This window comes from Labeo rohita, unplaced genomic scaffold, assembly GCF_022985175.1.
Source record: "Labeo rohita strain BAU-BD-2019 unplaced genomic scaffold, IGBB_LRoh.1.0 scaffold_1143, whole genome shotgun sequence".
Taxonomy (NCBI): Eukaryota; Metazoa; Chordata; class Actinopteri; order Cypriniformes; family Cyprinidae; genus Labeo; species Labeo rohita.
The window spans coordinates 1-14,150 of record NW_026127278.1 but is presented as its reverse complement, the minus strand read 5'-3'; the positions used below and the strand labels follow the sequence as shown (position 1 = coordinate 14,150).

Genomic DNA, 14,150 nt, shown 5'->3' with positions numbered 1-14,150 from the left:
TTATTTCAACTAATGATTAAAAATATGTAATTACATTATACTATAGTGCTGCAGTCTAATTGTAGTTATGATTTTAGTTGTCTTTGGAACTTATGAGTTAATGCTGGGGAAATATTTTTCATGCACAAACCTCTCAATTAAATTAGTTGGAAATAGATATAATGCATGAATTAAAAACAGTGTTTTTTGGCGCTCAGTTGATTTGCAGTTGCTCTCCCGTTTGTTTCTCAGATCTGACCCACATCTACATCCTGTTTCTGAGTCAAACTGAAACTGCTGCTGTTTCCAAACCACAGCATAGCATAATTTACATCTTTTATGAGTTATGAGTAGAAAACAAAGACCAAGCAAGCTCATTGATTTACAGCCTCATCAAACTACATTAAATCACACAATTGTTGTGTATTGTTAACTATACTTTCTATCCAAAGATATGGAAGAGGGCATAACACCTAGCATCTCCTTTCTGCTGTCACAAGGTAAACTCTTTGCAACGCATTTTGCATGTTAACACAGCTGACACGGATCATCTGGGGTGCATGCTTCTCAATATACCGCCACATTTCCTCATCCTCTGTGCTCCATCCTATGACCTTGAAACCGCTTGAGCTCAGTCATCTTGTAGGACATCTCAATTCTCTAATTGCAGGAGTGAGGAAGCTCCCTGAGAAGTCATGTTTGAGGATACACTGGTGTATCCTTTGCAGGAGTGTGATATTGACTAAACGTGATGCACATATAAATTTTCCTTCAATTTCACATCTGCACCAAGTGTTAACTATGGCAGAAAATACAAACACACATAAACGTTAGCAGTAAGCATTAAGTTATTGTAAAAGACAGTAAAACAAAAAACAAAACAAAACAAAAAATGTATGCATGACAGAGTAAGCCTACAGTTTCAAATAAAGCTCAAGAGAATTACAAAAACAACCCACTTAGAGGCAGAGCAAACAGGAACAAGAAGCAACAAGCAGCCTTATCATCTCATCCACTGCGCCACCACTGCAAGTAGTATGACTCAACGACTCCTTTTTCAGCGCCTACTTTGACTACGGTAACATGATTTCTTATTAATTCCATCATTTATTAATTCATTTTGTAACCATTTAGGAAAGCAGACTCTGAAACCAGAACAGAATGAAAACTGAAAAATTGTTTTAAATCCTTAAGAGAAACAGACCAGAATAATACAACAAGAGAGGGTCAAATGAGAAACAGGGCTTGCATATTGCAACAGATGCACTTTTACACAAATTAAAGGGATAGATGAAAACAAAATGTATTATCATTTACTCCTCCTCATGTTGTTTCAAACTTATATGGCATTTTACTTCTGTGGAACTATTGTATTGACTAGCATGATCAAACAATACATTCATTACAGTTTTTATAAATCTTTGTTCATGTTTAATGAGAATACTGTTGTTCATTGTTAGTTCATGTTAATTCAGTACATTAGTGCTAACAAACTCAACTTTTGATTTTAATAATGCATTTGTAAATGTTGAAATTAACATGAATTAAAGATTAATAAATGCTGTAGAAGTATTGTTCAGTCTTAGTTCATGTTAACTAATGAACCTCATTATAATGTGTTTTTTTTTTTTTAATACAGTTTCTTCAAACTGGTGGACAGGGACTTTTCTACAATGGATTGTCTGACCTGTAAAAGGTGATGAAGTGCACATCCACACACTGTTCATAGTATAAGGAAGACATATGCATGTCTCACCACAGAAAATAATTAAAAATGAAACCACAGAACATTTGAATTCTGTTTGTGTGATGAATAAATATCAAATATCTCAAAATCTAGTTTCAGATGTCTGGTGATCATTGCATTGATACTGATAGAGAGAATCTGTCCGGTACACTCTGATAATTGCTATGCTAAAGCAGCAGTGGCATCTGATGACAGGAATTGCTCTAAAATCGGGAGGTACAAATAACCACATTTATGTTTTTTGGGAGAGATTTCTTATATGAGCAATGAGACATTTGCAACCCTAGACTTTGGAGTCATTGTTCTTCACCTGAATTAACACAGAGCTTTTTGTATTTACAGGGACATCTTGAAGCGCAATGGTTCAGCAGTAGATGCTGCTATCGCCGCTCTGCTGTGTGTGAGTCTGTTTAATGCTCAAAGTGTGGGCATTGGAGGAGGAGCAGTTTTCACCATATACAGTGCATCAATAGGTGAGATTTAACCTGACTCCCACAACAATCTGCCACAATGGCAACAGTTCAAGAAACAACAACAACAACAACAACAACAAAAAAAAATAAAAATCAAACCTCCTATGAGTGCTCATATTAAAAAAAAAAAAAAAAATCACACCTGGGAACTGATGCATAGTATTTATTATTATTATTATTATAAGCCATTCAGCAGATACTGAAACGATCTTACTTGGGAACAAATGTGCTTTTTTTTTTTTTCAGCAAACCAGACATGTATGTGTTTTCACCCAACAGGTTTCTCGATCAACATCTTTACTAGTTATGGAACAACATTTCCTTTAATCATCCGGATTTTAGTCAGTCGTTGCCTGTGTGGGGAGGACATGCATTTAATTATATGTTGTTGTTTTTTTTTTTTTTTTTTTTACATTTTCAAAACAAAATAACCAGTAAACCAATAAAAGCATTTTATTCATTTGAATCTGAAGCACGACTATTGTTTTTTGGAACACAAATATATGTTTGCTGTCTTGAAGCTGCACTCAAATCTTGGTATTTAGATCTAAAGTTATATTATTAAATTTTTCAGTGTCCTACTTGGCCAAATCACTGCAACTCTGGGCCGCCTTTTTTGCATTCAATTAAAAGTTTAATATTTTCACAGGAAAGGTGGAGACAATTAATGCAAGAGAAACTGCTCCAATGAGTGCTTCACAGGACATGTTCGGCAAAGACCCAGAGAAAGCAAAACCAGGTAAACCACCATAAATCTGCATGTCTCCAAATCCAGTCTCCATGATGGTTTCACAGCTAGCAGATTTAGTGAGAACATTAGTCCTCACAAAAGTTATTTATTATTAAAACAGCAAAGTGAATCTACCTGATGGTTTCTTGCCACTTTGGCCGTTGCATGACTCGACCACTCCTCTGTGTTTTGTCATAAATGGCAGGGTTGTTCATAGCTGTACCAGGAGAACTGCGTGGTTATGAGCTGGCACACAAAAGACATGGTAGACTGAAATGGAAGGAGCTGTTTGAGCCCAGTATAAAGCTGGCACGAGAGGGATTCCACATTGGCAAGGCCTTGGCCAAAGCCATCAATGAGACTAGTGGCACAATTCTGAATAATGCAGCATTGTGGTAAGAATATGTCATTTGTAAACTAATTTTGAAACAGTAGAAAAAAAGGCACATTCTCAGTGGCAGCTGTCTTGGTCACAGATGAACACAGCAAATGCTTTCTAGGCAGACCTGACACTGTTATAATACTATCAGTCGCGGCCTTAGCAATGTTTAAAGGGGATTCTGCTTGCATGCAAATAAAAAGATGGGAGCTTGCTGCAAAAATGCCACCAAAATTGATGAAAATTACCCAAATATACAGGATATGGTGCAAAAGATGTTTCCATATATGTTCTTGTTTTTATTATATATACCACACAATTTTCCCGGATATCAGCAGTGTTTGCAAATGTGATTTTTTACATCTCAAGTAGTTGACTTACATTTTAGACAGAATGTTATCAATATTGAATGTTTTTGCCAATCTTTGCCATCTTGCAGATGCAAATTGCTATAAACAGTAGAGCCATTGCCTTCTCCAAGTAACAATTTCAGTTTCATTTCTGAATGAATCTGCATTTGTGAATGAATCAGTCTAGGAATGACTCAAAGACTCACTCATAAAGATAAAGGCTGCATCCAAAGTCGCCTATTCTCTTGAGTAGATCATTTTTTTTTTTTTTTTTTGTATAAGTAATTAATATTTTTGTAATAAGTAATCACTTTGCAACTGCAAATAGACTGTTTTATATAGTATGCATGTAATCTGGACGTACTACATTCGCAAAGTCGTCATTGTCATATGACCTACAGTACCATCATTAGTTGTGTCGTGTCACTGCCATTCATAACCCTCTCCCGTGGCCTTCAGAATCACGCCAGGAGTAGTTTGGTCATCCAATTTTTGTCAACTCTTTAATGAGTACTGGGAATTTGGACATACTTCTTTTATTAAATACTGTTTTTCACATTCTGCATTTCAGATGCAGTCAATGCCTCGCCCCTAAATGAATTAACCATTTTGAATGACTAAATGGCTCAATGACTGATTTGCTGCCACCTGTGTATAACATCATCTTGCCTCTGCTCCTTTCTTTCTCTTCCTTCCAGTGAAGTGTTTTGTGACTTCAACAATAACCCCTTAAAGTATAATGATACATTAAGATTTCTCAAACTAGCTGAGACCTTATGAGAAGATAGCAGAAGAAGGACCAGATGCCTTTTATGATGGGTCACTGACTCAGGATATACTAGATGATATCAAGGCTGCAGGTTATTTAATGCTTACATTTGGATCTATTCATATGAAAGGGGTCATGAGGCTTAACCATGCAAATCTGTCTAAATCTTCTTGTAACACAGGAGGGATCATAACACGTGAGGACCTAAAGCGTTATAAGCCAGTGCTGAATGAGCATGCATTAAACTTCACTGTGGAAAATACATATTTCATGCTCCTGATGCTCCATTCGGTGGACCAGTGCTCGCTCTCATACTCAACATACTCAAAGGTCAGTGAGCGTGCATCTGCAATTACTTAATCAAATAATTCTCCATATTAATACAGCCATTTATTCAAGGCTTGGCTATGACCTACACGACACAGGCAGTTTCCTAGGGCCCAACAGTTCATGACCTACAGTAGGTGCACATGTGAGACACACATTCAGTTTAAAACTACAATAGTATACCTTCTCTGTATGTTCATCCAGCATAGTAGTTCCTGTTCTCTTAATATAGTTCAATTCAAATTGCCTGTGGTAATTCTCCATCATTTTTTGCTAATCTGTGAGTTGGTCCAGATGCTTCATCTATACATCATTTAAGTTTTGAGATCACATCATACAGTCTGAAAAGCACCAGTTGTAAAAGACCAAAAGACTTGTTCTTCTCTTATATAGCAGACACACACAGAGTAACGAGAGTCTGTGTCTTTAATATTATAATGAAACATTTCATTTCAGGTTACAACATCTCAGGCAGCAGTGTGTCCACAACAGAGAATAAGATTTTGACCTATCATCGCATGATAGAGGCTTTCCGCTTCGCTGATGCCCAAAAGAGTAAACTGGGAGACCCACTGTATGAAGACCTCGCTGAGGTGAGTGCAGCTCTAGCATCTGCAGGCAATTATGGTTTAGTTCACCCACAAATAACAATTCTGGAACCCCAAAGGAGCAAAATGAGGAAACTTCCCCCTATACTATAGCAACTCATTGTGACTCTTTCAGGCTGATAAAAATACCTTCCAAATATTTAAACCAAACATGATGTAAGCAAAAATATGCTGTTAATGCCATCAAACTGATGTGCTTAAATCTCACATGTCATGGTCAGAAGATGAATAAACATTGACAATTTTTAGTTTTGGGTGAACTTTACCATTGAGCCAACTCACATCTCAAATTTAGAATTTCTGAATTGTCTTAACTTTTGCCACATCTGATCTGACAGAAGTAACTTGCATTACAACATTATTTGCTCATACCCTTTCACTGTTCCTATATTTTGTCAATCTTATTTCACAGATTGTAAAAATAATGACCTCTGAGAGCCTTGCGGACAAAATCAGGAGTAAGATTAAAGATGACATCAAACAAACCAGCTACTATGAGCAGGAGGACAGTGATGGTGTACCTGAAGACCATGGCACATCTCACCTGTCTGTCCTCGCTGAAGATGGGAGTGCAGTGGCCGTCACCAGCAGTATCAATAACTAGTAAGAGAAATATAAAGAGACAAAGAGAGCAGTGTTTTGTAATCTTGGTCTTGTTATAACACACCCAGTTTCAGTGTTTTTCCATCTATAATATTAAACATGTTTCAAGTTGTCAGAGAATCAGCAGAGTCATTGACTCTCAGGCAACTTCCAACATGTTTGTTATTATCAGAGCCTTCATAGCCCAGAGGGGACAAGTACCTCATGCACCTGACATTTAAATTTTTTGTGAGTTACACTTTCACTATACGTCTATGTTCATGCAGTGCTCCTGTTGTTATTTTTGACAAGCATTACTGGAGGTCTTAGAGAAAGTCAGAGGCATTGGTTTAGTCTTTGAGGAAAGCAAAATTTCAGCCAGAGCAGTAACGTAGATTTGACATCTATCACCAAAATCAAGTTGTTTCAAACCAGGTAGCTGGACCTAGATTTTAGAAATATGTATAATTATTATAATTATAATTAAGGCCTGTTAACAAGAAAGAGTAAAATGTAGATTAAAAACTTTCTTTAAAAAAAAAAAAAAAAAAAAACCAAAAGAAAAAAAAAAAAACTATGCTATTCCATTTTAAAGATAATATGTTCATGTACTTTTGGTGTGTATTTTTTAAGAATCTCTGTTGCTTTTGCTGTTCTTTTCAATCTTGTCTGGGATATTTCTTGTATTCTCACAGTTTTGGTTCTGGAGTGATGTCACGCTCAGGCATTATATTTAATGACCAAATGTGGGATTTCATTGATCCTGAGCTGATAAGTGGACTTGGCAAAAACAACTTAATTAAACCAGGTAAAGAAAGAAAGAAAGAAAGAAAGAAAGAAAATGTATTAATAAAAATATAAATATAAATGTTCACATGCAAAATACTATTTGTTTTGACAAAGGTAAAAGGCCACTTTCATCAATGTGTCCCACAATCATAATGGACAAACAGAGCAAACAAGTGAAAATGGTGGTCGGAGGTGCAGGTGGAACAAATATCACCACATCAGTTGCTCAGGTAACAAAAAAACTGAAGCCATACATTGACATTTGATTATTCTGGATTATTATTCTGAATTTGTTTATTTTGAAATAATCCTAAAGTTATGTTTTTAAAAAAAATAAACAATAGTTTTTATTTTTATTTTTTTTATTATTTTTTTTTAAATGCACTTGTCTTTTATCTAAAAACTCTTTTCCACTCTCCTGTGTCTCTTATTCCAGGTGATCCTGAACTATCTGTTCTTTGGCTATGACCTGCAGAAAGCTCTTGAAGAGCCCAGAGTTCAGATCACAATAAATGAGACAAATGTAGAAAAGTGCCTTGAAAAGGTAAGATTCTTACACTTGACATCAAATGTTTGTCATTTAATTCAAATTCACAGAAGTCAGAAAAGTGATAATTCTACTAATTTTCTCTTGTGTTGCATTTCTGAATGCAGGATATAATTGATGGCTTGAAGCTGAAGAATCACACTATATTTCACAATACTGCATTATCAGTGGTTCAGGCAGTTGTACGAGAGGGGGACAAAATCTGTGCTGAATCTGACCCCAGAAATTACCAACCAGCATTACTTCTGTCTAACACACAGTTCATAGGACTGTTGCACATTTGCTCTTTATTATTCCAGCTTGTCTATTTTTTTATTTAGCTTAATTGTAAAAAAAAAATTGTTTAATTACCAAGTCATGGCAATATGTTTTCCATTATTTTAACTCAAATAAGTTTAACCACTTTTCAACTTTCCAATATACAAAATGTTATAAAAATGTTTAAAATCAGTTTAAAAAATAATTGTCTTTTTTTTTTTTTTTTTTTTTACAGTGTATCTATTGTTATAACCGCTGTTGCTACAGTCTATATTGCTATTGCATTTTGTAAAATAAATTCATTTAAATTAATATACACAAAAAGAAATAAATGAATTTCACTCTTCTAAGCTTTACTGAAAAGAGTTTGATAGCATTGTAAAAGAGTTGTTTCAAATTAATAAAGTATCTTTGTCATTCTGTCAGTATAAGATTGGTTAATAAATGCAGAAATTGATGAATACAATGTAGCGGGTACTTTTCTGTCCTTTTGTTTGGATGGTCTTAAATTCTGTGCATTCTAGCATAGTTGTAGTCCAATCACAATTTCTTTCTGCACTCACTATATGGCCTATTTTTAGTATGGGTTTGTTTTACTTTCTGCAGGTGACTTTTGGGTCAAAGTTTCACTGAATTTCTAAGACCTGAACCTGAGCTGAATTTGGCCTAAAATGTACAGTGATGTGTTGAATATGGTGATGATCCGTGAGTCTGACACTAGGGAAATGTTCACACTGAACAGAAAGATAAATAAATAAATAAAAACCAAGGTTGCTTACACAGTGTTTGTTGCTCCTACTCCCTGAGCATGGGATATCTGTTTAAGTCCACTTCCCTTGACAAATGCATTTCTTCCATGACAACTCTTGGGAAGATTTTATCATGGTAATGTATAAGACAATGTTAATGTATAGATCTGCTAGATGAATAGATCTGCTACGCTGCTGCTGAATTGCTGCTGCTGTTGGTTATTGCTGTAGTTGTAGATTGTTGCTGCTGCTGCTGCTGCAAGCAAGTACAGGAACTTGCTACTGCTAAAGCATATGGCAATATGGTGCTGTGAGTATTTAAGACATACTGCTGCTGCACAATAGCATACAAAATAACCTGTAGCAGACCTATACAGGTAGAGCTGGGGAAGGTCGAGGGTTTCAGAAGAACTCAAAGCGTGCTGCTGCGAAAGGCTAAAGCGAATGCCAACCAGCCATTTAAAGGTAAAGGTTCAAACTCATTGGCTGCGTATGCGACATGAACCAATCAGCTTGTGCCAAGTGGTATAAGGCTGTGAATATCATCAGTTACGTTAACACCTGTCAGCCTGCACCATCTAGAGTTTCATGGAAGAACTAGGCATTGATTCTTCCATCTTAGAAACATTGCCAAGCTATGAAACATGTTACCTGTTTCTAAAAAGAAAAGTTAGTTCATGCATTCATGACCTCTAGACTGGACTATTGTAATGCACTTCTAGGTGGTTGTCCTGCATCTTCAATTAACAAGCTACAGATAGTAGACTCAAAATGCAGCTGCTGGAGTCCTTACCAGGTCAAGAAAATATGATCATATTACCCCAATTTTAAAGTCTCTGCACTGGCTACCTATTAGGTTCCGCATCAGTTACAAAATATTACTTGAAAGGTAGGGGGTTCAGAATTGCACTATTTGGATTGGAGTGAAACACAGCAGGCAGTCGGTAAGGACTGAATGAGATGACTCTTAATTGAAGATACACCAAGCAATATCTAGGTTCCTTTTAGTTTACTGAAGAACTTGGAGGATACATGTGTGGTTCTGTAAGAATTGAACAAGAGAAATTAATTTACTGATATATACATACAGGTATTATAACAATATAAACATTCACTTAAATAATTAAACCATAATCAAATGAACATAGTAATGACATTAATAAACATTCTGAACAGCTTTGGGTGGTAACCCTTTAAATGTCCATAAGAGGGGAATGCCACTGAACTGTGCATTAGCGACCATAAGCATGCGACAAACGGATCATCATTGCATGATAATAATCATCTTCCAATATCGCGTATATACAGCATTAACATGATAAGCAATATATATGAACGGGGAAACAGACGGACGATTTCTCAATCACAACAGAAATATATAGTCAATACTTACTTCTTTTACATGCACGCACACATTAACTCGATATAAACTAGAACTTAATGGGAATCCAGCATGGATGAAGTGGTGGACGTTCTACTCTTACTCGTGTGAGGCAGCTGCTTTTTCGCTTCTACCTGGTCTTCCGCTCAAGCCGAGGATGCAGTGTAACGTCGAGCACGCTGATTGGTTGGTTGGAATTATCCGGGACATTCAAGAATATCCGGGCCTTTTGTACATTACTTCTTACCTATAAGGCACTTAACGGTTTAGCTCCTGCGTACCTAACTAGTCTTCTACCACGCTACAATCCATCACGCTCCCTAAGGTCACAAAACTCTGGACTGTTGGTAGTTCCTAGGATAACAAAGTCCAAAGGAGGTAGAGCTTTTTTGCATTTGGCTCCCAAACTCTGGAACAGCCTTCCTGATAACGTTCGGGGTTCAGACACACTCTCTCTGTTTAAATCTAGATTAAAGACACATCTTTTTAGCCAAGCATTCAAATAATGCATCTCATAAACTTTTCCTGCAGTTATATCTGATCTAATGTTCATTACTAATCTTTTAGCTCTGGTTTAACAAATCTTCCTTTTCTTAGTTTGAACAGCAGCTACCCTAATTATGTTCCTATTTGTTCTCTGTTTCTGCCATGGGATTGACATCCCATGGTAACTAGGAATTCACAAGCTCCAGTGTGGATCCAGAACACTTAAGAAGAGATGATGCCAACCCCACAGAGGACTTCAGATGATGCCAACCCTGAAAACATACAGCACTACCAAATTCTGCTACTAATTTATAGTGTTCTTTGTCTGTTTGATTACATCATTAATTGATCTTTACCACACATCTCTGCCATACTATGTCAAGTTGATGTACAGCCAGTAATCTACTACTAAATATATTGTAAAAATGTTAATTTGATGTAAAGTTGCCTTGCAACGATATGTTTCGTGAAACGGCGCTATACAAATACATTTGAATTGAATGTGAATTTGTCGTGACTTATTATACACAGACAACTCTTCAGAGGAGTTTAAGGTATGATGATGTCCTAAGTAAATGTACATTACCATATGTGTGTGTAATATGTGTAGGTTATATAATAAGCTACATTCATGTACAACTGTAGCTATAATTATAATATTGTCGTGTATATATGAGTTCCGCTCATTCCGGATTTGAATCTCAATGTAGATGGAGGAGCACCCTGTGAAGTCTACATGGCAGCACACTTAGAGTCGTGAGGAACACAACCAAAAGTCAGAAACATGGAAGAGAGACGCGTCTGAAGATCTGAAACAAAACTCACTCTGTGTATTGAAATATGGTACACTATATTCTGTGGTAAATTCGGAAGTTATTGTTTATGTTATAATCTATGTTATAGTGGAAATAATCTAAGAATGAGGTTTCTCCACTTTCTTACAGAGGATTCAAAACCTGAATGTGCAAACTGAGTAATATAATAACAGAAAGGTCGTCGGTTTAACTTGTATAAGAAAATCTCTTTTGACATTTAGTAAGACTGATCGGTTTATTAAATATTTAGACTGAAAGCATGGTGTAACTTTGCTTCAAAGAGTGGGAGGAGCAAGAGTATGAGTTTAAATGATCCAGACAGAATTAATGTTAAGGCTGGATGATACAGATTTTAAAAAGCAATGGAGCTGAAAAATTGCTGTTTTACCTAATGAATCTGAAAGTTGAAATGTACTTGTTGGCAGTTTTACTGCAACTTTGTTGTTATTGTCTTTTGAAGATAATTACCAGATAAACATCTTAAATCATTAGAAGGAAGGAAATACACCTCCAATATGAGTCACTGTGTGGAGAGAGAGGAGGAGAAAGAAGAGTATGGTGCAGGACCCAGTTGTGCGTCAATGAAGAGTGACCAGTCCATGGGCAACCCCACTCATTTCAGAGATGCAGCGGTGACCTCTGACCGCAGGTACAGTAAGATAACCATGGCAGTTGTTTTTATTCAAAACAATTTACAATACATTCAAGCTACACAGTGCACTAACATGTGCCACATTCCTGTCTTCTGCTGGATCTCAGTGCAGAAATCCCTCAAACTCTGGCTGAAATGTACATCCACTTCCTGCTGATGCAGATCAACATGAGGAATCAGAAGTATGAAGAGAGAAATCCAGAGAAACTCCTGCAGTCCAACAGAGAAGTGATTGTGAAACTTGCTGAAGTGGCTTTCAAACAGCTGATGAAGGGCAATGTGATGTTCTATGAGGAGGACCTGATTGAGAGCAGCATAGACGTCACTGATGTCTCAGTGTATTCTGGGATTTGCACTGAGATCTTTAAGGAGGAATCTGTGATTCATCAGAGGAAAGTCTACAGCTTCATTCATCTGAGCATTCAGGAGTTTCTCACTGGTTTCCATGTGTTTTACCATTATGTAATGATACACATTGATACATTGCAGATTTGTGATGATGCACAACCTGCATAGAGATGCAGTAGATAAAGCACTTAAGAGTGAGAATGGACATCTGGATCTGTTCCTGCAGTTCCTGCTGGGCGTCTCACTGGAGTCCAATCAGAGACTCTTACAGGATCTACTGACACACACAGAGAACAGCTCAGAGAGCATCAGGAGAACCACACAGTACATTAAAGAGAAGATCAAAGATGGACATGGACTCTCCACTGAAAGATCCATCAATCTGTTCCTCTGTCTGCTGGAAGTGAAAGATCAGACTCTGTCCAGAGAGATTCAGGAGTTTGTGAAATCACAGAAAAGCTCTGTGAGTGTTTAATTATGTCTTAATCATTTCATTTAAATGTCTTTTAAAAGAATGAAGTTGATATAATTGAAATGCATATAGAAGAAGATGGTTAGGAATTTAATGATCATGTGTTTTACTCTCTTTCAGTCTTGTTGGCTGTAATCTCTCTGCTCAGTCCTGTGAAATAGTATCATCAGCTCTACAATCTTCAAACTCTGTCCTGAGAGAGCTGGATCTGAGCTACAATCAGGAGTCCAGGGGTAGCTATGACTCATATTTGTGTGATTTGGGTTACCTGAGAGGGGTTTTTTTTTTGCAGCTTGTCATATGAATCCTTGTAACAAGGGATCAATGAAGAAAGGCAGAGTCAAGGATCTACAGTACAGCATGTGTAGGATGGTTGAATAAACAAAAGCAATAGGAACCAAGCAATATGCAGGGCAGAAACACAAGCATGTATATCTAACTACTGACAGACCAGCACAGTAAACACAGGGCCTTAAATACCCAGGATAAATAACTAGATCAACAAGAACAAATGTGAAGACAGTGAGGCACCAATGATTAATGATAATGATTTGGGAACCAAAATAGCTAGAAAAGACTACAAAACTACAAAGGAAGCAGGACCTAAATCAAACTAAATCAAAAAGGCAGAATATGTGTTTACTATATTTTATGCACTCTATGTACATTATGCGTGCGTTCATCAATGGTCATATAATTAAATACAAATAAAAACCTAAATTAAATATTTTCATAAGAATTGGATTAAACAGCTTGAATGATATGTTTTACTTTTGTGTATGTATTGCTTGAATGACGTGATGTGACGTGATGTGTGGCCAAGTATGGTGACCCATACTCGGAATTTGTGCTCTGCATTTAACCCATCCAAGTGCACACACACAGTAGTGAGAAGTGATCAAACACGCACTGTGAACACACACCCGGAGCAGTGGGCAGCCATATTGCCATCGCTGCGGCGCCCAGGGAGCAGTTGGGGGATCGGTGCCTTGCTCAAGGGACTTACCTCAGTCGTGGTATTGAGGGTGGAGAGAGGGCTGGATATTCACTCCCACCACCTTCAATCCCTACCGGACCTGGGACTCGAACCCTGACACTGACTCCCTGACCATTAGGCCACGGCTGCCCCCTTTTACAAAGCCTTTATGTAATTTTGGATCTTGAAAAACCTGCATAGATTTTCAGTAGAGGTAAAGAAATCTCTCAGGTTTCATTAAAAAAAAATATATATATCATTTGTATCATTTGTATCATTTATATTCAAATATATCATTTGTGTTTGTAAAATTAATCCGATGGTTTAGAAATGTTTAAAATTTCATGAGGGAAAGTGAACGAGTAAGTTCACAGTAAGTTAAATTTATCATTAATATTTCACATTAGATATTTAACCCTTTAACTGTCACTGTCCACTCTGTGGAACGCCTAAGTTTACTTCGCCATATTACAAATAAATCCTAATCTAATCATGACAAACTATACATCATTGGAAAGGTCTAAAACTCCTAAATAGATAATTTACCATATTTTTGTGTTACAAATCATGTAGGAAAAGTAATAGATTAATATATGTCAAGAGCGCAACTTAAAAATCTACATCATAACATGAGTTCTGACCTTTGTCACAAAAGACTTTCTTCATTTCCTTTTCCCTTTCACACTTTAGATATCATAAGAAACTATATATCAGTTCAAAACTTAACATCTCA

General features: G+C 36.7%; 1 pseudogene; it reads left to right on the top strand.

The window, feature by feature from the left end:
- Positions 1–985: 985 nt before the first annotated feature.
- On the top strand, positions 986–7,612 carry LOC127157658 (glutathione hydrolase 1 proenzyme-like; annotated as a pseudogene).
- Positions 7,613–14,150: the final 6,538 nt, after the last annotated feature.